Raw genomic sequence first — 13651 nt, forward strand, 5'->3', positions numbered from 1 at the left:
CCCCCCCCCCATCACCGCTTGACAACTGGCGTTTGTGTGTTTACGTCCCAGTAATCTAGTGGTTCAACAAAAGAGATTGATAGAATAAGTACTAGGCTTACAAAGAAGAAGTCCTGAAGTTGATTTGTTTGACTAAAACAGGCAGTACTCCAGCATGGTCGCAGTCAAACGACTGAAACAAGTAAAAGAATAAAAGAGAGTGTGTGTGTGTGTGTGTGTGTAAAAGAGATCAATACAGTTTGGGGACAAACTAAGATCTGGTGTTGAATAGCTGAAGAGGATTTGGAGGAGAGGAGAAAACAGAGAAAACAAGGAGATGAAGATTCTTTCAAGCAAGATTCATGTAAAAAAAATAAAAAGAAAGCTGAATGAACAGATAAATGGAATGCAGTGAGCGATGTGTAGCAAAACCTTATATGGTCAAATTGGAAAATAGGTCAGAGAAACAGGGAATGTGAAGAAAAGGAATGTCAAATTAAAAATGTCAGTAACAACCGAGATATATATTTTTTTCAGAAACACAGGTAAATAGACGCAGGCACCACTGTGTGTGGCAAAGAAGCTTGCTTCCCAACCACATGGTTCCGGGTTCAGTCCCATTGTGTGAACACCTCGGGCAAATGTCTTCTGCTATAACCTTGGGCCGACCGAAGTCTTGTGAGTGGATTTGGTAGACGGAAACTGAAAGAAGACTCTCATGTGTGTGTGACTTTTGTGTCTGTGCTTGTTTCCGATAACCGTTTGACAACCAGTGTTGGTGTGTTTACATCCCTGTAACTTAGCAGTTCAGCAAAGGAGACATGTAGAATAGAAAAGTAAATTAAGTACTAGGATCAATTCATTTGACTAAAGACTCTTCAAGGCATTGCCCCAGCATGGGCACAGTGTAACGACTGAAACAAGTAAAAGAAATAATGATTTCTAATATAAGCACAAAGCCTGAAATCTTGAGAGAGTAAGGTTGAAGTTTAGTCCATTAAAACAACCCCAGTATTTTGACTGGTGCTTTATCGACTGCAGAGCGATGAGCTGCTAAGTTGACCTTGGTAGGACTTTGAACTGAGAAAACAAGGAACCAGAACAAATACCAAAAAGCATTCATACCGACGCTCTGAGAATTCTACCAATTCACCACTTGGACGCATGTAAATAATGGTTTCAAATTTAGGCACGGGGGCCAACACTTTTTGAGGGGAGGGGAAATTGAATACATCGACCCCTTGAAAGGATGAAAGGCAAATTAGACCTCAGTGGAATTTGAACTCAGAACATAAAGACAGATGAAATGCCACTAAGCATTTCATCTGGTATTCTTTTATTCTTTTACTTCTTTCAGTCATTTGACTGTGGCCATGCTGGAGCACCACCTTTAGTCGAGCAAATCAACTCCAGGGCTTATTCTTTGTAAGCCTAGTACTCATTCTATCGGTCTCTCTTGCCGAACCGCTAAGTTACAGGGACATAAACACACCAGCATTGGTTGTCAAACGATATTGGGGGGGACAAACACATACACACAAACATATATATATATATATATATGACGGGCTTCTTTCAGTTTCCGTCTACCAAATCCACTCACAAGGCTTTGGTCGGCCCACGTGAGTTTCTTAGTCACACAGCCATGCCTAGCTTCTTAACCACACAGACAGTAATAACAATGACTTTACATGTGTTGAAGACAAATACGGCTTTGGAAGAATCTGAACTTAGAATGTTGAACACAGAAACTATGACAATATTTGTCTGAATACAAGATGCACCAACTTCAAGCCAATGCCAGAGGGCTTTCTATGTTCTCTGTGGTTAATCAACCTGCTAAGAATAACAGCCAATCTTCTCTTCAATGTTACTGACCCAAAAATGGAAGAATGGAATGGAAAAAAAAAACATGTCCTTTGACCATTGGTGAACTTGATTGGGACAGAGCTAAGGAACAACAACAACAACAACAACAATAACCATAACTGTATTTTCCAGATGTAAATTTTCATCGATAAAATATACTTTACAAACACATGCACTATGCTTAATATGCTGGCTCTCACCTGAGATTTTAGACATTTGGAGAAGAGGGTATGGGTTTAAAAAACAAAAGCACAAAAAAGAAAAACACATCATATAATATATTAACATATAGAATAAATATTACAAGACATTGTTTTTGTGAACTAGTAGCAGTCCTCAGAGTGGCCACAACTTCTGGCTGAAACCAATTGAAAGAAATCTAATAGTCCTTCAAAATTGGTTATTCGTTGATAAATAATTCTGAAAAGCAGGAACAATATCCTTAATAAGAACAATTACAAGACTGTAACTGTACACCCTTGCTTAACTATATGTTCTACATGCAGAAGATGTCTGTGACAACTGTTCCTAAGTTAGTATTTTAAATTGCCTTTTTAATGAATACTCTTATTTTGTTTTTCTTTTTATTCACTCAGAATAAACATATTCTTTCAGTTATTCTAAGTTCTGGTAAATACAAATAAGATAATGCTTAGCTGAGGAGGTCTCATAAAACTGAAACATGTTTGGAAGTATTACTATATTTTTTCAAAGATCACACTTACTCTCTACTGCATGCCCCAATTCAATGTTTTATCAATTTAGATTCTGGAGTCATCTCCCTTACCTTTCCTGACAAGAATTATCAATAAAGAAAATGACTTTTCTCTTCATTACAAGTGAAATTTCCAATAGACTGGAAAAGTTTTTGGTGGTGGTGATACACTACATCAAGTATATTTGCTTCCACTTAAGGTTAATGTGAACAATCATAACAGGTTCAACACAGAGACAAGTTATAAGAAAAATGCTATATTCAGACACACACACATGCACACACTCACGTGTGCATGTGTGTGTGTCCATATGTGAGTATGTGTGTATGTATGTGTGTGAGTGTGTATTACAATGAGTAAAATATTGGTAACACCTGTGCTAGATCCACTCAGTACACTCTGTAAAGTGGTTGGCATTAGGAAGGGCATCCAGCTTTAGAAATCATGCCAAAACACAGTGGATCTTAAGCAGCCCACTGGCTAGCCAACTCCTGTCAAACTGTCCAACTCATGCCAACATGGAAAACGGACATTAAATGATGATGATGATGATTGTTGTCTCCTCTCTCTCTGTTCCTCAGGCCTTGCTAATCTCATGCCACCTCTACTCAGGATCACCCAACTCACCCACTGCACCTCTTCTTGTCACCCATATTGTATCCAACTCTGCTCCATAGCCTGCACCAAAATCTATCCTGCAGCCCGTACACCTCAGAATATATTATAACTGATGGCCTATAAAGTGCATACACTCCTAAGAAACACCTAAATTTTGGAAAGCTTTTCCTTGAAGTAGTAGCGCTTGTATGTAACCCAAACCCAGATGCTGGTGTTTCTAAAATGCAAGCTGATATTCTGAGAAATATTTGAGGATAGAGGCAGGCGTAGGGTGATGATGTGTGCCCTATAATAGAATTCATTCTGGAATCTTCTCGATACTTAGTCTTCTGGATCTTAATTTTCAAACCAAAGACTTCATAGATATGCTGTATAAGGGAGACAAGTTCTGCATATACTCAACACTTCAGAGAAGGTCAGCAGACAACATTTCTCTCACTAGCATATGTGTAGCCTGGGTTTACACCTAGTTAGCATCAGATTTTGTCTACACAATGCTTCCTCAAACACCAGTCAAATAAAATGAGAACAGTGTTGGTGCTAGCACGCTTCCCTGTTTGACTCTCACTATAACATCGAACTGGCATTAAGAAGGGCATCCGGCCATAGAAACTATGCCAAAACATTAGTGCTTAGCACAGTTTTCTGGGTTGTCAGATCCTGTCAATCAGACTGACTCATAACAGGATGGAAATATGGACACTAATTGATGAGGATGATGATGAGGAGGAGGATCAGGCCTGGAGTTCATCTGTATGATGTGATGCTATTATGTAAGAAATATAAGGCAACGAGCTGGTAGAATCGTTAGCATGCCAGTCAAAATGCTTAGCAGCATTTTGTCTGTCTTCACATTCTGAACTCAAATTCCGTTAAGGCCAACTTTGCCTTTCATCCCTTCGGGGTTGATAAAATAAGTACCAGTTGTGCACAGGGGTTGATGTAACCGACTTACCTCCTCCCTGAAATTGCTGGCCTTGTGCCAAAATTTGAAACCATTATGTAAGGAATGTATCACACTGGTATTCAACCCCCACCACTATCATCCCAGCACTTGCCAAAGGTCCAACCAGTTTCCTGTGCTGAATGTCTTTGTGAAGACAACGAAGACCACTAAATATAATGCCTTGCTGTGTTCTATGTCAGAAGCGGAACATGGTGCTTCTTCCCACTATTGAGCTCAAACTCTGTTTCAGACAGAATTTACCGTCATTTCTTCATTCAGCCAGTTGAGCAATATTCTAACAAGGATCTTCCAAATATTTAAAAAGAACAAGTTTCTATGATTTACTATGTAAATCATATAAACCTTGAAAACTATACATTTCGAAGGGAATTTTGCTAAACAATTATTTTGTGCTGATGAAGAGAAATAACCCAGAAATCGCGATACACAGATATTGTTTTGAGCTGAGTGGGGGTGCTAGATTCCCTTGTTTGAAAATATAAGGACACAGATCATGTCGTATAGCCAGCTAGAGACAATGTCTCCTGGGGCAAAATTACAGCAACAGTAGTCCTAAACCAGGACTGCCATGTTATGTTGGCAAACAATCTTTACTACAAAGTACTATTGCTGAATATCTCGCATTGTGAGATTTAAAAATAGTAATTTTATAAACATATAAACATGTTCTTTAAAAATTGGCAGAGGGTTGTCAAAATCAGGAGGGGTAGTGCCAGTGACCAGTTACATTTCTGAGACTGGTTACAACATTTCAGAAGGAAGTAGGAAAGTATACCAAACCAGAAATCTGGATAAAAGGCTTGGAACACAGTAGACTCTGCTAAGAGTACCTAAGGTAGCACATGTCTGTATTTCTTTTATTCTTTTACGTGCTTCAGCAACTTGACTACGGCCATGCTGGAGCACTGTCCTTAAAGGGTTTTTTTAGTCAAAGAATTAAGCATGCTTTGTCCCATGCAGTAACTGCAGGAACCACTCAGAGGTTTTGCAAGTTCTTCTAAATCAATTGCAATGCTGGAAACCCTTTTGTATCATTTAACAGGTATCTCGGGGTCACAGATCCCTTAGCCTGTACGCTTCACCTGGATTGAGCACTGAAGACTGCATTAGTCTTTGGCTGAGGAAGGGTTCCACTTAAAAATCTTCGAAGTGGTTAAAATGGTTAACCAATTGACAAATTTAAATAAAGAAGTAAAATACAACCAGTGCAGGCATTATTGGCATAATGACCCTCCCAAGACACAGCAGAATGTTTCAACACTGAATTTCACATCAAGGATCTTATAAACCAAATACAAAAACAAAAATCTTTTTTTTCTTTATTTTATATTTGCATGGGTAAGAGTTTTTCAAAATTTAGACATTTGTATACTGTGGTTGGAGCATAGGTGTGTGTGTGTGTGTGTATGTGTATATATTAAAGTCTGTCATACCGGCCATGATGAAATACCACAAGGTATAGAAAATACGTATTCGCCTTTATATATTTAATCCTTTATATTGAACACTCAATATTTCATCTATTCAATAAGACATATTCCATATATTCAATAAGACATTCAATACTTTATTTCATTGTACCATCCATTTTTATTTTATATTATATATTGTATATTATATTATATATTGTATATTCCATATTCTATATCCCACATTGGTTTTGCAGGAATATAAATAAAACATAAAAAACAGACAGTGTTGGAACTCTTTTAAACAAAATAATATATTCCTCTATACACAATCATACAAAACCCCTTTTTTTGTATTTATTTTTACTCGCATATATATATATATATATATATATCTGTAAATAATAATAATGGTATTTTTATATAAGCTTAAAGCTTATGGCAATCACTGTGCAATGACTAAAGAAAATAGTCTAATAAATAGAAGGAAAGCCTTCTTTTTTCTGTCGAGGGCTTATATGCCCCTTTATTAGACTATTTCTTAGTCATTGCACGGTGATCGCTATAAGCTTTAAGCTTATATAAAAATACCATTAATATTATTTACAGGATTGTAAAAACGGCGCCGTATAAAAAAAACCATTCGCACCGAAAGCATATTTACATACATATATGGTTCAAATGTACAAAAAACAAAAGACAAAGACAAGGACAGGTGAGGGAACAAAGAGTTTGACGCAAAGAAAGCATGGAAAAGTCTTTGATGTTTCAAGCCAATGCTCTTCAACAGAAAAGGCTGAGAGGAAAGGAAATGGAGTGAGAAAAAAAAAACAGAGAGCAAAAACTGTTTAACACACACATACACATAAATATGCATGTGTGGATGCCCTTTCTATAAATAATAATGGGAAACACATGTGAAGAAGTGAAAATTTGTTGCCAATAGTGTATCATTATCATCAACCACCATCATCAACACTTAATATCCATTTATAATGCTAGTATGGGTTGGACAGCTTGTCAGGAACTAGCAAGGTCAGGGGTTGCACGAGGTTCCATAGTTTTGGCTTGCTTTCTACGGTTGGATACCCTTCCTAAAGCCAACCACTTTACAAAGTGCACTGGGTGCTTTTTACATAGCACCATCACCAGTGCTTTTTATGTATGTGTATTACATATTATGATATATATATATATATATATATGATACACTGCCTTCTAGCACTTGTGTTGGTGACATGTTAGAAAATCATTCGAGCGAGGTTGTTGCCAGTGCTGCTGGACTGGCTCTCGTGCAGGTGGCACGTAAAAAACACCATTTTGAGCGGGGCTGTTACCAGTACCATGTGACTGACCCTCATGCCGGTGGCATGTAAAAGCACCAACTACACTCTCGGAGTGGTTGGCGTTTGGAAGGGCATCCAGCTGTAGAAACTCTGCCAGATCAGATTGGAGTCTGGTGTAGCCTTCTGGCTTGCCAGTCCTCAGTCAAATCATCCAACCCATGCTAGCATGGAAAGCGGACGTTAAACGATGATGATGATGATGATACACACACATTTATTACAGTGCCCCAGCATGACATTGGCCACACAACACCTGACCAGTAAAAGAATTTATACTAAGCGTCACATATTGTAGACAAGGATTTTTATTTTAATCCTTTAACATCCATGGCAGTTTACGTTTTCACCAATGACAAAAGTATTGGATAACAATCTTGCAGGCTTATTATATAATAGATATGTTGAAAATATTCATATAGAAAAAATGGTGAAATAATGAAACTAAGATGAGAAAAAAACGTGACTTCCTGTGCGATTTGGTGGGGGGTTTTCCAATGTAATAATGTCTCAACGAAGCTGGGGTATGTGGCCACTTTGAGCAAATACCAACTGTCCTTATTATGGCATACAGTTTTTTGGCAGATTTAAAATGCTAAATTGTTCAGTGCTTACATTTAATTGTAATTATTCAAAATATTTGCATTTAAATAAATATTTTATAACAATTACCAAAATATAAAAAAAAACCTACAACAAACAACAAAAATGATAATCTGACACATAATGTGAATTATTAACCAATAATTCCCAATAAATTATTATTTCTTTTCTGTTCTTATAATTGCAAGTTTCACATTTCCAAAATAATCAGTCTTCCACAAGAGACAGTTACGTTCTATCAGAGACAACCAAAATAAATATTATTAATCAATTGACGTTTTTTTTTAATCTATATTACATGTGTTGTTGTTGATATTTATACTTATTGCTGTAAATGCTCTGAGCAGTCTTGTGCCAATTTATTTATCTATTTATTATTATTATATGGGATTTTTTTTTTTCTTTGTTAAGAGAGTGTTTTCTGAAAATCGTCTAACTACAATGGTTATTTATTATTGGGAAAGGAAAAAAAAAAAATTCCCACCTTGAAGGCCACGAAAGAACCAATTAAAATTTTCCGCTAATCTTGAGTTCCATGACTACAAGAGTGTGTTGGTGGAGGGTGGGGCAGCCAACATTGTGATTAAATGAGGATATGAGGTGGACTACCTTTTCGTGTCATCTGTTGGACAAGCTGCCAGTATCCTCACCAATTCATGACGTTATATATATACATATATATATGTACACACACACATATGTATGTGTATATATATAAATATATATACACACACACACATGTGTGTATATATATATATACATACACTAAATGCTTTTTTCTTAAAAGTTCATTACAAAATCATTTTTCCATTCATTCATTCATTAAATATCACTCCTCACCTTGTTATTTCTTCAAAATATATTTATTAATGAATTTACACACAAACACTATATATATATATATATATATATATATATATATAGAAACACACACACGGGTAGGTAGTAGGTGTATTTGTTTGTTAAATTTCTGTTTCTAAAAATGGTAGCTGAAAGGCTTCGACGAAACATCAAAAACTATCCAAAACATTTCCATAGCGAAGATGGAACATACATACAAGAATGGAGGCCCTCGCAACATGGTATTTGTTTCAAAAGCTGGGCGACATTAGCAAAATAATAATAATGAATAAATATATAAATAAATGAATAAATGCACAACAACAATGTAGACATATTTAGGGAAAAGCAGTGAGGGAGAAACAAGAACACAATACCAACAACAAAACGGCCACCATCCATTCATCCATCCATATTAAAACCTTGGCGTTCACCAATATATTGTCTAATTATCGAAATACAGCCGATTTTTATGGGAAGAAGGTAATTCTATAGATTGTCAAAGGGTAGAAGACGGGTTTTCTAAAATTGAAATAAAACAGAGACATTGAATTTCAAGAATTTTCCCCAAAATCTACAACAGAGATAGCTGATAGCCTCAGAACACATAAATACATTATGAAGACAAGCCAAAGAGGGAGCCGCTAAATGGTCGCTCAACCAGCTAGAAATAGCAGCAAAATATCCCTTGACTCACACCCCACACCATCTTAAAGAAGGACAGACTGGGTAATATGGCTCTGAGTTTCTTGTATATAGATAAAAAAAAAACGGTCGTCACGGCTGGAACACCTTTGGCCAGAAGGCAGCTATAACTGAGCTGACCTGGGGCTAAACAACATTATGAATATATTTAGGACTATCTCTCATCAAACACATACACACACATATATACATGTATTTATAATTACATGCATACCCATAATATGTTTGTGTGAATAACATTGTCCACAATGAGTACGTTACCTATTATATATGTGTGAGTGTATTATGCAATATCTACAAGGATACTGTGTGTACGAGCATATCTGTTTATCTATATATCTATATATATATATATACATACATACATAAATAAATACACACACATACGCGCGCACACACATGACCGTGTAGAGTGTTTCTTAATACATAATAAAATCTACAGGGTACGTTATATTTGTGTTTTATCTACTATACACAAATTCTTACAATTTGCGTATAGTAGATAAAATAGACAGTAGTGGGGCTGTATAATATCAGTGAGTGTATATAATAGATGCGCTACCTGTGTACAAAATACGTGCACAATGAATATTACGTAAATTCAGATCAACGTATGCTAATTAATGTGTCTGTATATGCTTATACACAAACACACGCACATACATACATACATGTATAATAGGTTTGCGTACAATGGATAAGTACATCGTGTGTTATTTATAAAATCTGTGTAAGATCTGTAGTATGTGTATTTTGACTGAAGCCAGCGAATAATGTATGTGAATGTGTGTGTATACAATATGCTCGGGTATGTAAACTACATCATCGGGGTGCGTGCGCGTGCTGAGGCTGAAGCTATCTGATATCCTGTTATTACTAACAAAGTCACAACAAGCTGCTTATCCATTCATTCTGTTAATGAATTACTCGATCTTGTTGTTTAATTATATTTTATTTCTGTTATTGTGTTTTTCTGCCTCGGGTGGCAGTGGAAGTTGTATATTTTTACACACAAACACACATACATACACACAATTTACCATTTATTCTTCATGCCAGTGAAAGACCTTTATGGATTTTCTGGTTAAATCAAGGTATCCGAAAATTCTGATCTCTCGCTCATTCTTTCACATTCTCTCTCTCTCTTTCTCTCTGTATGTATTTATAAGAATGAAAGAAGGAAATAGAGACAGATTGGAATTTTAAAAAAATTCAGGATTGTGTGTGTGTGTGTGTGTGTGTGTGTGTGTGTGTGTGTGTGTGTGTGTGTGTGTTAAAGAGACAGAGAGGGAAAGACACATAAGGTATGTGTGAATGTTTGTGTAAGAGAGCAAGACAAACAGAGCTTGGGAGAGAAAGACAAATGCAGACTGAAAGAGAGACAAATACATTAACATTACCGAACAAAGAAAAATTCCAAGCAACAAGACAGGTGGGATTCACACAAACCAATACATACATTACACACACACAGAGGAGGGAAAAGAGAGAGAGAGAGAGAGATCTAACTATACGGTTTACATAATGAGGGAGCCTTCTACGTGGATGCTCACCCTGTGAGAAATAACAGCCAAATCTCAAGCCAATGACATCCTATCGTCTAGAATAAATGATGCATTGGATAATGTGAGCCTAGGTATACTGTCCGAATAAAATACGGGATAGTCATGACTGGAACGCTCTTGATCAGAGTTGACCCCAGAGCTAAGCAATAACAACAAAAATATATATAATTACAGCTATAGACATAACAGCATAAAACAACAAACAGCTACTATACACATCTTATACAGACACTTGATACGCGTATATTTATAGTTCGGATTATACACAAATACACATGTGTTTATATAAACATACATACATATATACATGCACGTGTGTAAGTGTGTGTTGCGTCTGTGTGTGTATGTTTGTAAGCAAGTCTGAGAGGCATGCCATTGATTTGGCCCGGCAGGGACTACTGTCACTCCCTCTCTTTCAGTGTCTATCTATCTATCTATCTACTTATCTCTTCTTCGCCTCTCTCCCACTTTTTACCTATCTAGCCATCCATCTCTCTTTCTTTATATCAATCCAGCCATCCCGTTCTCCCTATCTATCTATCTATTTATCTATATCTACCTACCTACCTATACCTACCTACCTACCGATCTCCTCTCTCTCCCCATCAAACTATTCATCTATCCATCTCCCCCTCTCGTCCCCTCCCAGTCTATCATTCTATGTCACCAAACATAACCACACTATCACACACTAGTCAAACATACATACACATACATATACACACACACACACACATATATATATATATACATACATACCTACGTAAGGGAGGGTGAGCTAGAGAAACAGGGAAGTCAACGAAAGGGGGGCCCAAAGTATGTAGCAAGGAAAAGAAAAACAATTTAATAATAATAAACACATCAGACGGATAAGGTATTAGAGCAACAAGACAGTTTAAAACAAACGCCATAAGAGAATGGAAACACATAGCCATTATTAGTAAAATATTTAAAACAAAGGCTTGTGTGAGTAGTTTTGTGGATGTGACTAGCATCAACTTTGACAATCCTTCTTGTCAAAAAAGAAAAAAACAGAAAGAAAGAAAAATGCCAAGTGTAACTTTTATCTTGTTCTGTGTTTTGATTTTCTTCTTTAACATTCTTGTGTTGTGTGCATTTTCTTATATATATATATTTAATTTATATATTTATATATGTATGTAGGTGTGTGTGTTTCATCTTGTATATTCGTGGGGTGAAAATTTAAGGAGTTGTTGTTAATGTTAACCTTTAGAGGATCATCATTATTACTATTATTATTATAACTTTTTGGGGCTTTGGCCTTGTGTACATGGATGGATGTGAAGTTCAGAGATATGTATATAAAAGCATTCCCACCAAATTTGGACTGACTGCGACTAAGCCAGCCTGCAAGTACCCCAACTAAGATGTATGATGATGTTATCTGAAGTGTTTGGCCAGACTACCTTCCAGCTGTATTAGAAGAACTATATGTTACTCACCTGTCCAGTAACGCTGTTAGAAAACAGATGACTTAATGAGTTTGGCTACGGTGTAAAGTATCCACTCATGTGAATTCATATATATATATATATATATATATATGATATATGTGTATGTATGTGTACGAATTAACAGTCTACTAGGAGGGCACTGTTTCCAGTTGTTGAATTCATATAATTAGGGAGAGATCAGTGATCCTGAACGAAAAATACGTTCAACTCCGGACCCGATGCCTGCTGCGATCACATTTTCTGTTATGCGATAGACTACGTTCCCGCGTGTCGGAAAAAAAACACTGCTGTCATTCAGTTTGGCTCCAGCAAATGTCAAATGAGAAAAACTATGTAGGCTATGTTGGTTGAGGGAGCAGTCGTTGTGTAGTGGCATCGAAAAAAAGAGTCGAAGAAATGCGGTGCAGACTTAAGTAATGTCCCTTCTATGGTCTGTTATGTACACTGATTGTCTTTGATTAAATGTCTGTGAGGCTTTTCTTAATTCCTTTTTACAAGTCACAGCATCATTCTTCAACGCGTTCACTCGGTAACGATGAGAACAAGCACACCCATAGCGCACTATCTAAATCAATATATTCCGTGCAGACACCATTTAGTAGTGCTTTGGTGGAATCGTTTTCATTTTTAGAGAATCCACAGAGTTATTTAACCATTGATGTATTAAATTCTTCGTTTATTCTTAACAGCTACCCGAAATCCCGTAACCTGAAGATTGTTTTGTATAAATACTCACCAAAACTTGCTGCTAGTCTTCGTTTTGGCTTTGTTTTTCCTCAGTAAGGCTGATTACAAGAAGGCAGTTGTGTATTATTCCATTAAGAAGTTAGAACTATTTACCCAGGGTAACTTGCGTTCAAAGTAGGAAGGCCTAGTTTTATGACTTACGACTAGAAGAGAAGAATTATTCCACTGTTAATGAAAATAGCGAGCTTTTTTAAAGGAACTTTAAGTGACTCTCACTGGATAATTAATCTTGTATTGATGTTCAAAATAAAATTTAAAGTTCAATATTACAAATATCCAAAAATGAAGTTAAATTGATAATTTTTTTTTTTTTTCAGTTAGTGTAATAAAATGAAATAAATTCCATGAAATTCATTTTAAATATTTAAATATTTTATTATTAGTAAGTATGACTTTAAAGTTACAAGTTTTATCCTTTCAAAGTTGATTCATAAAGAAAGATAAAAAAAAATATCATTCCACAGCAGCAGAAAAAAATAAATTCTTTTGATTAGCCTTTCCTCTACCTTTTCAGTTATTTAAGTACCAAAATATAGATTTTACTTTACATTGTCAATAAAACATGCACCTTAACCTTTCCATTATCTCATCATCACAGCTTCATTAACATAACCACTGCTATCATCATCATCATCGTCGTCATCATCATCATTTCCTTTACAATGCTGCTACCATCATCATGTCATTGCTATCCCATTATCATCATAACCACCAACAGTCACCATTATAACTGCCATTACCAAACACCAACATTATCATCATCATTGTCAGCATCAATACTGTTACCATTTATTATCTCCAGCTCTAGCTAGTGT

At 36.1% G+C, this 13651-nt stretch overlaps 1 protein-coding gene across 4 annotated transcripts in view; it reads right to left on the minus strand.

The window, feature by feature from the left end:
- Nucleotides 1-13003, minus strand: part of LOC106876860 (myb-like protein Q) — a 69784-nt gene extending 56781 nt beyond the window's left edge. For 2 of the 4 annotated variants that reach the window (XM_014925591.2, XM_052973189.1), the window contains exon 1: nt 12826-13003. The gene's annotated coding sequence lies outside the window, so the exon portion shown is untranslated. Of the gene's footprint in view, nt 1-12077; nt 12785-12825 lie in introns of those variants that run through there. The other 2 variants (XM_014925590.2, XM_014925592.2) reach the window with 1 other exon arrangement.
- Between the last annotated feature and the right edge of the window lie 648 nt (nt 13004-13651).

The sequence above is a fragment of the Octopus bimaculoides genome, chromosome 15 (genome assembly GCF_001194135.2).
Source record: "Octopus bimaculoides isolate UCB-OBI-ISO-001 chromosome 15, ASM119413v2, whole genome shotgun sequence".
In the NCBI taxonomy this organism is placed as follows: Eukaryota; Metazoa; Mollusca; class Cephalopoda; order Octopoda; family Octopodidae; genus Octopus; species Octopus bimaculoides.